At 50.2% G+C, this 14,460-nt stretch overlaps 1 protein-coding gene across 7 annotated transcripts in view; it reads left to right on the top strand.

Annotated features, from left to right (window-relative positions):
- The window catches only part of LOC138274052 (membrane-spanning 4-domains subfamily A member 4A-like), a 773,612-nt gene that overhangs the window by 338,079 nt on the left and 421,073 nt on the right, over positions 1-14,460 (top strand). The window lies entirely within an intron of this gene.

The following is a 14,460-nucleotide window of genomic DNA, read 5'->3' as shown; positions in this document are numbered from 1 at the left end:
CCAGGCAGCCTCAAGGAAAAGGTGCCTGCCACAGCTGCTGCCAGGAAGACAAAGGAGCCTGCTCCAGCTGCTGCCAGGAAGACTAAGGAGCCTGCCCCAGCTGTTGTCAGGAAGACTAAGGAGCCTGCCCCAGCTGCTGCCAGGAAAACTAAGGAGCCTGCCCCAGCTGCCAGGAAGAGCAAGGAGCCAGCACCATCAGGCAGAAAGGGCAAGGGGCCTGGGGCAGGAACTGTGATGGGGCCCCCACCACCAACCATGGCTCTGCAGCTGTTGGAAGCTGCAGGGGATGGGCAGAAGCCTCCCCCTACCAGCAGTACCGCCACCTCCAGTGGGCAGCCGTCCGAGGCTGCAGGGGATGGGCAGGAGTCTCCCCCCATCAGCAGCACCGCCACCTCCAGTGGGCAGCCGTCGGAGGCTGCAGGGGATGGGCAGGAGCCTACCCCCACCAGGAGCACCAACACCGCCACCTCCCGTGGGCAGCTGTCAGAGGCTGCAGGGGATGGGCAGGAGCCTACCCCCCAGCACCACCACCACGACCTTCAGTGAGCTGCCGTCACCACCGGCAGACGGAATGTAATCCTGGCTCCATGGGCTGGTGTGCGGCCTGCCCCCTCCAAATCCAGTGGGTTTGACACCCACCTGAGACTGTTACCTTGCACTCCCCAGGATCAAGAGCACAGGGCACAATGTCCCCTCCAGAAGCAGTGGGTATGACACCCACCTGCCCCAGCCTCCCCAGGATCAAGAGCACGATGCCCCCTCCAGAACCAGTGGGTAGGACACCCACCTACCTCAGCCTTCCCAGGATCAAGAGCACAGGGCATGATGCCCCCTCTAGAACCAGTGGGTATAACACCCACCTATCCCAGCCTTCCCAGGATCGAGAGGACAGGGCACAATGCCCCCTCCAGAACCCGTGGGTGTGACACCCACCTACCCCAGCCTCCCCATGATCAAGAGCACAGGGCACGATGCCCCCTCCAGAACCAGTGGGTAAGACAACCACTCGAGAAACTATGGCCTTGCACTCCGCAGGACCATGCACAGGGCATGTTGCCCCCTCCAGAGCATGTGGGCAAGCCACCCACTTGAGAGACTGTGGCCGTGCACTCCCCAGGACAAGCACAGGACATGTTGCCCCCTCCAGAGCATGTGGGCAAGTCACCCACTTGAGAGACTGTGGCCTTACACTCCCCAGGACCAAGCACAGGGCATGGTGTCCCCTCCAGAGCATGTGGGGAAGTCACCCACTTGAGAGACTGTGGCCTTGCACTCCCCAGGACCAAGCACAGGGCATGTTGCCCCCTCCAGAACCAGTGGTGTTGTTCCATCTGCCGGCTGAGGTGCCCCCCGACTCCCATCCCCCTGAGGTGCCTGCCTATTTCCCAAATGATGCCCCTGCAGTGTTCTCTCCGTGTTGATGCAGGTGACAAGTGTGGCCTTTACTTTGCACTGTGGCCATGTGGCCCATGCAAACTGAGTACTGGGCATTGTCCCTTGTTCTGTACATTTTTAAATATCTGTTACATTGGCTAAATTATTATTTATACTGTGTTGGTCTTATTATACTCACTTTAGTAAATTTGTTTTGTCCTTGAATTATTCAGCCGATTTAGGGGGATTAACTTGTTTTCTTGTGCATCTGGTTGTGTGTATGGGGTGTGTATGTCAGGTGTTTGTGGTGCGAGTGTCACTGTTGTTTTCCTCCCAACTCCCTTGTGTGCTAGACGTCTGTACTCACAGTCGTCGTCTTCGCCGTCGTTGGTGTTCATAGTGGAGCAGCACGTAGAAGACCATGGGGAAGGCATGTAGTTCGGGCTCCATGGCGGTGTGGTTGTTCCCTGTGTCTCCAATGGTGAGTCCTTTTACTTCTGAGCTCAGTTTCCACCAGGCTTTTGATGTTGTTAGTCCCGCTCCGGAAAAGGTGGTGGTTTCCTAGGTCATAATACGGTGGGCGGAATATTGACTTCTACCTAGTTGTAGGCGGCTACCGCCGTGGTGCCTGTTGTTTCCGCCCTGGCGGTCGGTGTGGTAAAGTGGCTGTCTATCTGAGATCTATCCACCATGGTCATAATTTGGCGGTAATTACTGCCAGCCTGTTGGCGGTATTACCGCCACTTTTACATCGACAGCCAGGATTGTAATGAGGGCCATAGTGTTCAAAGAATGTCGTACATACAGAGAATTAACTAGGTGACCTTTAATAAAGTTCTTGGTATTAGAAATATATTTTAAGTATTGGTGAGGTTACGCTGATTGAGGCCTACTGAATAAATCACAAAATTTTAATTTTGTATGATTTTTTACTGACTATTTATTTTTTGTATAGTTTTATGGTTCTTGATAAGCAGAATAAAGTTATTTTTACTTGACTTGACTACAGCAACAGCCCTGGCCCCATCGTAGAGAACAAGACGTGATTGTGATATTATATATAATAGTCATACAATCTATGATTTTTAGGCGAGCCCTTCATAGAGGAAAGTTGTAGTTGAGCTCTATTTGCTGCTAATATTTCATTTCCTGCTTAATAAGGTCCTCTACGTTGTTCATCGCCACGGAATGTCTGGTTTTGTTTAGTATTACATGAAAGGGGCAGAAAGCACATGTGTGTGCGAAAAGTGTGCGTGCAAGAGTGATAGTGGTATATTTTTATTAGACTAAAACGCAAACAAAATAGCATGCATTTTTTACATTTTTAAATTAGATTAAATCTTGAAAGAACAATTGCTCAATGTGAAACTACCCACTGTTTTGGAAAAAGTCATTCTTGTTTTAACTCCATCAGTCCCCATGAGCCCTGGAGTCGGGAGGTTCGCCAAGTAGCTTGCCTGAAGATTGTCAGAGTATTCATTTGTTGTTGACACATGTTGGCGAGAAAGCAGTGCAAATGGAAAATTCCACGAGAAATCTGACACAGCCCGGGCCTTTGATTTGAATAGGGGAATTTTAAATATCTGTGAGCGTTCACGCACATAATCTGTCTGATTCAGCTGTGTGATTTACATCTAAGGTTCGACAAGAATGGAGGGTCCCGCGGAGAGCAGACGCAGTCTAGTCTCTCTGCGGGAACGTTCGGGAGAAAGAAAATGGCACAGGTAGGGCAGGATTGGTGGATGGGTGCGTGGGGGTGGGATAAGGGGTTAAGTATTTATAGAGTGGGGAAGGGAGGGACAGGCCTCTACTGCTCCAGCCCATTGCATGGTAGATAGTTTGGCCGGTCCGACCCTTTGTTTAGATATTTGTGAATATATTTCTGAGCGGCATGGCCCAAGGCCATGACGCCGCAGAGGTGCGGGCTGCGCTTCGCGTTATCGGTGAAGCCGGCTGCACCGAATTACTCAGGCCTGGCGTGTTCGATCAGGCCTGGGTGGGGATGTTGCATCTGGTATGTGCGGGCTCTAGCAGCGTTGAGGCTGCAATTGCAACTTGCCAGAAAGGCCAAAGAGAAAGAAATCGACCTTGGGGATAGGACGCAGCGTGTCCACCCCCAGACTCCAAATCAGTCCCCCGTCCGGAGGGGCATGCTGAGGGTAATGTGGAGGGGGGGCGGGGCCCCAGGGCAGCGTGCTGGTTCTGCCCCGTTTGCAGCCTTCTGTGCTGGGGCAGGACCAGGACACAATAGAGAGTCAGGGCAAGGGGGCTGGACCCTGTGCTATGAACAGCCCCCTTTTGGACCCCACGCTGCAGCCAGGTGGCCCTACACATGGGGGGCCAAGTGGGGCCCCAGGAAAAAAGAAGACAAAAGGACTGGTTAGTCCAACTCCAGGGAAGAGCTTTGGAGGGGGGCCAGGTTGGGGGTTATAGGACAGTTTGGGCCCCTTGAGGCCCTCTCAGGGCACAGGAGTATGGTGCTTTCTGATGCCTCAGCAGGGTGGGATATGTCACAGGACTGGTCCTCTGTGGACATAGAGGCTAGGATTAGAGAACAGAGGAGGGCAATGGCAGAGACGGAAGAGAGGTGGGCACAGTAATGCAGGGATAGGGAGGAGGCCTTAGAGAGAGGGCGGCAACCAAAGAGGAAGGTGGACAAACACGGGCCCGGTAGCACTCCACTTCCTGGGGAAGGTCAAGTTAGTTAGGTATAGGTTCCAAACGAACGGGAGGGTAGTCAAGAGGCTCATGCAGCCATGGCATCCAGCCGCATGTCGGGCACGAGTAGCGCACACAGCCCTGCGAGGCGGGGAGAGTACAAGCCAGTAAAGGAGACTGACAGCAAGAAGGTAACACCAATGGGGCACAACACGGCCTCTGGACATTGCTCTGAAGCACTAGAGGGGCCTTCGGCGGCCTTCTCTACAACATCGGAAATGTGGTAGTTGCAAATGTGGCAGACGCCACTGGGGAAGGGATCAGGACGAGTGGAGTGACATAATGGACGGGAGCGGTAAGGACGAAGAATGTGAGATGGACGAGGAGGTAGTGGTGGAATTGGATTACGAGGATGAGTCAGATGATGTCAGATGTTGCAGGCGACAGCAGATAGTGGAATGTCTCAGGTAGCGTCAAGCAAGGAGGAGTGCGGTCACCAGGTTTTCGACAGCATCAAAAGGGACGGTGCCCGATGTTCTAGGTAAGGGTGAATGATGGTCTGTATGGGGTTAGGGTCAAGGTACGGCTGTGACAAAAATGCACAAGTCTATAGGAGTAGGTGATCACTCAATATAGAAGGCACATGGTGCTAGTGCAACACAGGTTGGAGATGGTAAGCTGTTGTCAATGCAGGATGCAGGTAGTATTTGGCGACGGTAGGAGAGCTGTGGCAGCAGAAAAGGAGGAGGATGACAAGGTCAGGGAAGGGCTTAAGAAGAGGCTTTCATACATGGGTCTGGCGATGCCTTTGGGTTCGCATGTGGCAGACAAGACAAAAGTGAGGATCTGGTTCCATGAGTATGTAGATGTTTTCAAATTCATCCATAGAGATATACAGGCAAAGGAAGGCTCAAAAGAAGAAAAGTGGGAGTTAGCGATGTGGCCCAGGGTGCCGATTACCATGGAGAATTGCACATCAGCTTTCTAGATATATGCTAGTATCTACTGCGAAACATTTCCGGACAGGACCATCGCACTTTTCAAGGACATGATATCATAAGGAAGGCCCAAATGCACTTTGGGGGGTGTGCATGGCTCAGTTATGATGAAGAGTTTCAGGCGAGGGTGAGTGTGAATCCTGATAAGCCCTGGGGAGATGTAGACTCAGAGCTCTGGATGCAGTGGATGGCGTCATTGTACTCTGCAGCCTCGACACACACCGCTAGCGACCTACCCATGGTGTACAAGCCTTTTCAGTCCCGTCCCGCCCAAGAAGGGGTGGGTATGGTACAATGACCCCAGTTACCTACCTCAGAGGCATGTTGGAACTTCAATAAGGGTTTCTACTCGAGACATCCTCGTAAATTCAAGCATGAGTGCTCTAAATGTGGGGTAGGGCACCCGGTCATGCAGTGCTTCTCGCTTAATAGCCCAGCGGAGCAGTGGAGAGCGGCTAGGGGTAGAGGGATGCAAGGCACTCCTGCGCCAAAGGGTGCCTATGCCAATCAAGCTGGAGGTATTGCAGCCCTGGCTGCGCATGTACCCGGACGGGGACATAGCGAACAAGTTGGAGTGGGGTTTTAAGGAAGGGTTTCGAATAGGCTATCAGGGGCAGAGACAGAAGAGATGGGTGGACAATTTGCGGTCTGCCAAGGACATGCCCTAGGTAGTAGCAGATAAATTGGCAAATTAAGTCACAGAGGGTAGAATTGCTGGTCCATTTTTCAACTGGACCATGGAAAACCTGATGATTTCACCTCTGGGTGTGGTCCCATCCATCATTTGTCATGGTCTGGAAGGTGCATCGGTGAACAATTTCATCGTGCCTGAAGACACAAGGGTGGTTTATGCTTCCTTCGACTACGCCATTCGGCTCGTTTGTGGATGTGGCAGGGGGTCTCAGCTAGCAAAATGCGACATCAAGGCAGCTTTTTGACTCTTGCCAATCCATCCAGAGATTTTTGTGTTATTGGGCATGCAGCTCGATGGGGCGATTTTTGTGGACAGAGTACTCCTGATGGGCTGCGCCATCTCGTGCACACTTTTTGAGGCCTTTAGTACATTCCTCCAGTGGGTTTTTGTGAAAGCGTATGTACATCATGAGGTGACACATTATTTGGATGATTTCCTGTTTGTGGGTAAGGCTGGCTCCGACTCTTGTGGGAAGGCATTGGTAGGTTTTGAGAGACTGACCAGGGAGATGGGGGTGCCTTGCTTCCCGAGAAAACTGAGGGCCCCAGTTGTATATTGACCTTCTTGGGTATTGAGCTGGACTTGGAAGACTTAGGGGGTCATTCTGACCCCGGCGGTCTCTGACCGCCGGGGCCAGGGTCGGCGGGAGCACCGCCGACAGACCGGCGGTGCCCCGCAGGGCATTCTGACCGCAGCGGTTCAGCCGCGGTCAGATGCGGGAAACCGGCGGTCTCCCGCCGGTTTCCCGCTGCCCTGCAGAATCCCCCATGGCGGCGGAGCGCGCTCCGCCGCCATGGGGATTCTGACACCCCCTACCGCCATCCCAACAGGATGGCGGTAGGGGGTGCCGCGGGGCCCCTGGGGGCCCCTGCAGTGCCCATGGCATGGGCACTGCAGGGGCCCCCGTAAGAGGGCCCCACAAAGTATTTCAGTGTCTGCCATGCAGACACTGAAATACGCGACGGGTGCCACTGCACCCGTCGCACCCCTGCAACTCCGCCGGCTCCATTCGGAGCCGGCATCCTCGTTGCAGAGGCATTTCCGCTGGGCCAGCGGGCGCTCTTTTGGAGAGCGCCTGCTGGCCCAGCGGAAATGTAAGAATGGCCGCCGCGGTCTTTTGACCGCGGTGCGGTCATTTGTCGGCGGGACCTTGGTGGGCGGCCTCGGCCGCCCGCCAAGGTCTGAATCAGGCCCTTAGTGGCTTGACTACTGCATGGGAAGATGTGTGAGATTTTGAAATTTTTTAGGCAGGTTCGGTCATTGCATAAGATTGATTTGTGCATGGCACAGCAGCTTTTGGGTTACCTTAACTTTGCATGCAGGCTGGTTATGGGGGCAGGACTTTTTGCAGGCTTTTGGGTTTGGCCATGTCAGGCGCCTCCCTCCCGCATCACAGGATTCGAGTGTCGGTGGGGATGCGAGAAGACATCCGATTGTGGGAGACTTTCTTAACTCAGTTTAATGGGGTTTCCATGATTTTTCGTGAGGAGGATGCGATCTGGCAGGTGCAAATCTTTTTGGATGATGCTGGGGCTTCCGGTTTTGGTCTTTTTTGGGACGGGGGGGTGGTGTGCGGAACCATGGCCAGCACGTTGATTGACACAGGGCAGAAGTATTGCTTTTCTGGAGTTTTTTTTCTGTTGTTGGTGGTCTTGACTGTTTGGAGGATGAATTTGCCAACAGGACTGTAGTTTTCCACACGGACAACTTGATGGTGGTAGACCTGGTGAACATACAGAGGGCAAAAGATCTGAGGTTTTTGTGTTTATTGAGATTTTTGATGCTCAGATGCTTACTGCTGAATGTTATTTTTGAAGACGTACACATTCCAGGGGTGAACAATGCTATTCCAGGTTCCCAGTCTCATTCACAGTGGCACCATTTTCACAGCTTAGTGCCAGGAGCAGAGTGGCACAAGACAGCGGTCCCGGCCTAAATTTGGGAGTGGGGGAACGTGATGATCATTAGGCTGGTGGAGATGTCACTAGTGGAATCCACTCGGAGGAGTTATTCTCTGGCATGTTTGGAATTTCAGAGTTTTTAATGTTTTGAAGGGGACTTTTGGGTACGGGGCGAGGACATGCTTCAGTCTCATACTCTGTATTTGAATTGTTTTTAATCACAAAAGGTTTATCGCGCGCTACGATTCGGGGCAAGTTGGTGGGTGTGTCTTTCTATAGGAAATAGTTTTTGGGTTGGGACCCAGCGAGGGATGATAGTCTGGCTAGAATGTTGAAAGGGTGAGTTAGAACTGGAGTGGGTCGAGGCAAGGAGGTGCGGGAACACACTACATTTGAATTGTTGTTGGAGTTGTTGCATCTTTTGCCGGTTTGTTGTACGGATGCTTGTGAGCTGGGGTTGATTTGACTGTGCATGGTGTGGATGTTTTTCTGGGCTTTTTGGGTGTCTGAACATTTGGGTGAAGGGAAGTCTGTAGGCGTGAGAGAGGTTGATGTATGCTTGAAGGGGGACATTTGGGCATATCACTCAGAAAGTCTAAAACGGATCAGTCGGGGTGAGGAAAGTGGGTCTGGCTGGAGAAAGGGGGGAATGCAGCTGCTTGTCCGGTGGATGAGTGGTGCTGTTTTCAGTCACAAGTGCATACAGGTGAGGCTGGTGTTTTTAGTCATGCGAGTGGCAAGAAGGTTACAGCTTTTCGGTTGTTGGCTGTTTTGAGGATTGCGCTGCAACAAATCTGCAGATGGGCACAGTGCTATGGGACTCATTTGTTCAGAATAGGGGCAGCTACTGTGGCAGCGCAGCTGGGTTGGGACTGGACTCAGATTAAACCGATTGGTAGGTGGAGATTTAGATGCTGCGAGCGCTATGTGTGGCCTTAGCTAGTGGGGGAGGGTGCAGCAGGAAAAGGGGGAGAGCTGTTATTTGTAGCGAGGGGACTTGGTTGGCAAATTGTTCAAATTTGTTCTTCTTGCCGGTTCTGTAACGGGCACCAGGAGCAGTAAGATGGTCACTTGGATGGATGGTCATTCATTCATATATTGGGCAGCGAAATATGCCGAACAGCAGATCTATGGACGATCATTGGGACAGCTGAGTAGCCGTCACAAAGTTTTGTGGTGGGGGAAGAGCAGTATGGGGTGGGGTAACCTGCTTCCTTTTCTAACATCAATGATGCCAAATTGGGGTTGCCCAGATCTTCTGCTATTGCACCTGGGGGAAAGTGACCTGGTGAAACTTTCGGGGCTCACCTTACTGCAACATAGGCAACGGAATTTGGAGTTGCTTTGTCAGAAGATGCATGGTACCTGCTTAGTCTGGACTGAGTTTGTGACCAGACGGAAGTGGAGAGGGGCAATGAAGCATGGGGCTATGGAGATGGCTTGGAGGAAGCTCAACAGGGCAATCAGGGTTTTCTGCTGGGCACATGGTATTAAGGTATTGAAGCACAAGGATATTACGGAGGGAGAGGCAGGTCTGTTTAGGGCTGATGGCGTGCACCTCTCAGAATTGGGCAATGCATGTTACCTGACGGCGCTGCAATTGATTGTGGGTGGTTTGTGTGGAGAAAAGATGTGGCTCAAGGAAAAGGTGTAAGGTTTCAATGTTGCAGTGAGCTCACTGGTGGGGCAGCAAAACGCCTAACGGGTTTGTGCTGGGTGGCAGTAGATGGGGAAGGGTGGAGAGTCAGATGCGGGCCTGGCCACCCTTCCAGGGGGAAGAAAGAAGCTGGTAAAGGATGACAGCACGGGGGATGCCCGAAGCAGGCAGGGGATGAAAGGAAAAAGGTGGATGGGTGGTTGAATTGAAGTGGAAAATGGGTGAACGGAGGCAAAGTGAGGGAATGAGTGAAAAGGAGGACTGGGGGAAGTTTCAAAAGGTGGGGTTTTAAAGCTAAAGTTTGAAGTTGAGTATATACAACATTTATGTATATGTTGCAATCCTGTCCTAAATAAATGGCCTTCTGCACTACGTAAATCAATCTGTCAGTGACTGTGTCCCGATGGAGATGCTAGAGCCAGAGGATCTACAGTGGACCAATTTGCACTTGAAACACAATCAAAGATAACCTACAGGAACTTCTGCTCATATGTGTGTGTCTGTCGCTGGGTTCTGCCTAAACTTATACTGCAGACAACAAGTGTTGGCTACACCAATAAGTCTCACCTTTCAATGCCGTAAAGTCGCCTTTTGCAGATTCTGCAGAAAGAAAAACATGCCGGTTTGCATATGCGAAACAGCAAAGGAACTGGTATTTTACTCTGGGAACCCATACATTGGGGGGTGAAGGTGTGGCAGAGGAAAGGGGATGGAGTCACGAGGCGCTAAGCTTGAAAAGCAGAGTCGAGAGTTAACTTATACATTTATTTGCTGCAAAGAAGTTGGTGATGAAGACACATGACTGTAAATCTGTTGCAGATTAATAGGGATTTGTTAGAGTACTATCTACTACTCTCACCTGTGACCTGCAGCTTCTATGGCACTTACAGCGGTAGACCGCTGGCAAATTATGGCCCGCACATGTGCAGGTTAAACTGCGCATGAGCATGACACAATACAGTCACACGCACCGTGCCCACCTTGGAGATCACACAGCGAATTGCGTGGCGCAGCATGCACGCACCATGTGTAACTGTGTAAATGTAATGTGATGTGGTTGGCTATCACTGTATCACTCTAACCTTCTGTACAGTACAGTACCAGGCAGGCGGGAGTCTAAAGACCAGTTGCTCCCAGGCTGTAATGCAGCCACTGCTGGCTGACGCAACACAGCAATGATGGTACTGCTGCGACAGGTGCATGCTGGCAGTTTTTATTATACAGTGCTGCAGTGCTGTGAACACCGTGACCAAGGCGAGGACTGACAGGAACTGCGCTGTGTTGGGCCCAGGCCACGATCATCAGCATACAAGCGGAAAGTCCAAAGGAATCATTTATGGCCTGCTTCTGCTGGATTTTCAATCCAGTGCGTGGGAGCTGTTAACAGTAGGATGCTATGCACGTTTTAATTACTTTGACAACGTCTAGACCTGAACTTTCCAGGAGGACCCCGCCTGCCTCCCCCCAGCTCACCCATAAGCCTGCCCTCAACCGAAATAATTAACCAATAGGAATGACACGCTCCTTGAAAGGCAGGCATGCATTACTGACATCGCTAACGTCTGGACCGAGGTGGGCCTGGGTGGGCCGTCCTCTGAAGACATAGCAAACAGACATGCATCCGAACCGAATTACATTTATTTTTAATAATTACTGGGCCTATCGCACAAGGGAGAAAAATTCAATAGACCGACCCTGTTAAATAAGTACTGGTGCTAAGCACAGGAAACCACTGGCACAAATTAAGCACTGTATATGGCACACAATTCATGCAGTGTTCGCCTTTCATTGACTCCTTATATACTTATTTATGTTATTGTTTTGCCTAGTCTTGTACACTCTATCCTTGCCTGGATTGTTATTTCTAAGTGAAGTACTGAGTCTATCATAGTTTATATCCTTTCAGCAGCTCAAATTGCTTTTTGTTTTTTTACATAGACTCAACCGTTTGCGAGTCGCAAAAGCCTCAGTGCTATGTAGAAATGCATTTTGCGAGTCAGATCCGACTCGCAAAATGCATTTCCGACTCGCAAATTGGAAGGGGTGTTCCCTTCCTATTTGCGACTCGCAATGCTATGCATTTTCATTTGCGACCGCGATTGTGGTTGCAAATGAAAGCGCAGTTACCATCCACTTGAAGTGGATGGTAACCCAGGCGCAAACGGGAAGGGGTCACCATGGGACCCCTTCCCCTTTGTGTCTGGAAAAAAAATAAAAAATTCAGAGGAGGCAGTGGTCCAAGGGACCACTACCTGCCCTGAAAAATACCGAAACTAAAGGTTTCGTTTTTTTTTCAAAGTGCAGCTCGTTTTCCTTTAAGGAAAACGGGCTACACTTTGAAAAAAAAAGACTGCTTTATTTAAAAGCAGTCACGGACATGGTGGTCTGCTGTCTCCAGCAGGCCACTATCCGTGTGAGTGCCCTGACTCGCTATGGGGTCGCAAATTGCGACCCACCTCATTAATATTAATGAGGTGGGTCTTTGCGACCCCATAGCGATTTGCAGAAGGTGTCTGAGACACCTTTCTGCATTCCAAATTGCGAGTTGCAATTTGCGAGTCGCTGGGACTCGCAAATTGCAACTCGCAATTTGGAGTTTTGCTACATCTGGCCCCTATTTCCCAATTTGCATTCATAGGCGGGTAACTAGAGAATATGTTGTGATTGGTGCTTTACCTCGTTCAATGGTGCTTCACCAAGCTAAGTCTAGCGTGTGATCAGAATGTCCTGCTACTAGGTTTCTATTGGGCACTCAATAGCATCATCGGTCACTATGGGGGTCATTCTGACTCCTGCCGGCGGCGGTAACCGCACGCCTGGCGGGAGCCGCCGAATGACCGCACCGCGGTCAAATGACCGCGGCGGTCATTCTGAGTTTCCCGCTGGGCTGGCGGGCGACCGCCAGAAGGCCGCCCGCCCGCCCAGCGGGAAACCCCCTTCCACAAGGATGCCGGCTCCGAATGGAGACGGCGGAGTGGAAAGGGTGCGACGGGTGCAGTTGCACCCGTCGCGATTTTCAGTGTCTGCTATGCAGACACTGAAAATCTTTGTGGGGCCCTGTTAGGGGGCCCCACGACACCCGTTCCCGCCACCAAGGTTCTGGCGGTCAAAACCGCCAGAACCAGGCTGGCGGGAAGGGGGTCGGAATCCCCATGGCGGCGCTGCCTGCAGCGCCGCCATGGAGGAATCCTCAGGCCAGGGGAAAACCGGCGGGAAACCGCCGGTTTCCCTTTTCTGACCGCGGCGGTCAGAATTGGCCTGGATGCACCGCCAGCCTGTTGGCGGTGCATCCGCGGTCCCCGGCCCTGGCGGTCTATGACCGCCAGGGTCGGAATGACCCCCTATATCTTGAATGCCGGTTGAATTTTCCTGTAAATCATACCTTATGGGCATCATAAAATGTCAGAGACTATATCTATGGGGGTTTCTCTGAGTCTTTTGTATTGGGTAAGTACTTTGATGCTGTTTCTTCTCTGTGCCTATTGATATGCTATTCACTTCTCGCAGGATCTCTTGTGACAAATGCTGCAAGAAACCAACTTCAAGATACAATACTCCTCATTAAGCGGGATCTGAGAGTTAGCGTCATGTTTAGACTCAATTTTATTTCTTGAGCAGGTTGTGAGAGGGGGTTGTCTCTGTTTACTATATCATTTTTCAATGTGTGTTTGGCAAATAACAAGATAGGCTTCAGTCCCTGGTACTTGAAGCTGCTTCCCACTCTGACAGAACTGAAGCTTGGACTTCATGAGAAATCCAACTTCCCCCTGATTGGTAGGTAACCTGTCAGCAATGGCCTGCCTAACAAACTCACTGCCAAAGCCTCATCTCAAGGGGAAGCCAACCGCCTCTCCTCCAAGTGCCTCATCTTCTCAGGCCCAATGCCCAACTCACAACTAGGGAGCATTTCTGTATTCATCCACCGATCAGTATAAGGGCGAGGGACAGGGTTCCAGCCATGCAGATTCATACTATTCCCATTTTCTTTCCCTTATTGATAACAGAATTGTTTCTTCTTTATAATGGATAAATGTACAAGTCACGTTAGTAGTGTTAATAGCATTTTACGGAGGGAAATATAGCTATACCTGAACCTTTGTAGCTTTATCTCGTGCCGACTATTTTACTTAGACCAGGCTCACATATCATGTCCTCTTTGCTGTGAATCTATGCATATCTAACAGCATCTGTTACTCAAGTCTTCAAGGATGAAGTAACAAGATATACTGTGGCTTAATGGTTGTTTCATGTTACCAACAAAATGACCAAATCGCGCTTTTAACATTACAAACAGGCACCTTACACTAGCCTTTGCAGCACACATTTATTTGAAAACATATATTCTAAATATACATTCACCACATTTCATTTTGTTTATAAAAATACAGCACGTACACATAAAATCATACATGGATGAAAAGAGATCCCGAAATCACTTTACTAAGATACTAACTAGAAAACGCGTGCAGTACATCATAAAAAACCTTGATGCCTCCGTTTGATGGCTAACAATTCTATTCCACTTTTCTCAATGCAAACGACAGAAGCACAGACACGTTTTTCAAATTATTTTTCTATAATAAACTAGGAATTTATCACATACACTTATAGGTGGTGATAAAGGTGATAAATTACTTCTATATTCCGAATTACAGTCAGCTGTTAGATAATACCTCACATAGCCCATATGCTTGAAAGAGGTCTCTCATGCCCGACAGCATGTTTGCAAAGGTCTTTTCAGGATAGATTGTATTTTAGACGGAGCCACTTACAGTGCTCCTACCTTACACAGCGTCTGCAAATTGGAGGTTACTCATAATTTCACTATTTTGATAAACGTAGTTTCGATATCAGCCTTTTATCGGACTCCCTCTCTTTTTATTTTATTTTTTTTAAACGTGCTTATGAATCAGGATCCAGGTAAATAAAAGGAATTAGAACATTGAAAGGATGAAAGCTCTATTGAAAGCAACGGAGTAGCTCCGGGTTTATAATTGCTGGTATAAACCGGAGCTCCAACATTCCAATGTTTGTCTTTCTGTTTCTGTTTGTCCATTTTTAATTTAGAACAATCTTCTCCTAGGGTAGAATGTTTTAACAGCCTTACAGCCCTTCTCACTCGTGCTATCCTGGTTGTAAAAAGGCCCACACACCCTCCCAGCCAACCCCCTATAGGTC

This window comes from Pleurodeles waltl, chromosome 2_2 (genome assembly GCF_031143425.1).
Source record: "Pleurodeles waltl isolate 20211129_DDA chromosome 2_2, aPleWal1.hap1.20221129, whole genome shotgun sequence".
NCBI classification, from domain to species: domain Eukaryota; kingdom Metazoa; phylum Chordata; class Amphibia; order Caudata; family Salamandridae; genus Pleurodeles; species Pleurodeles waltl.
This window is presented reverse-complemented; position numbering and strand designations above follow the sequence as displayed.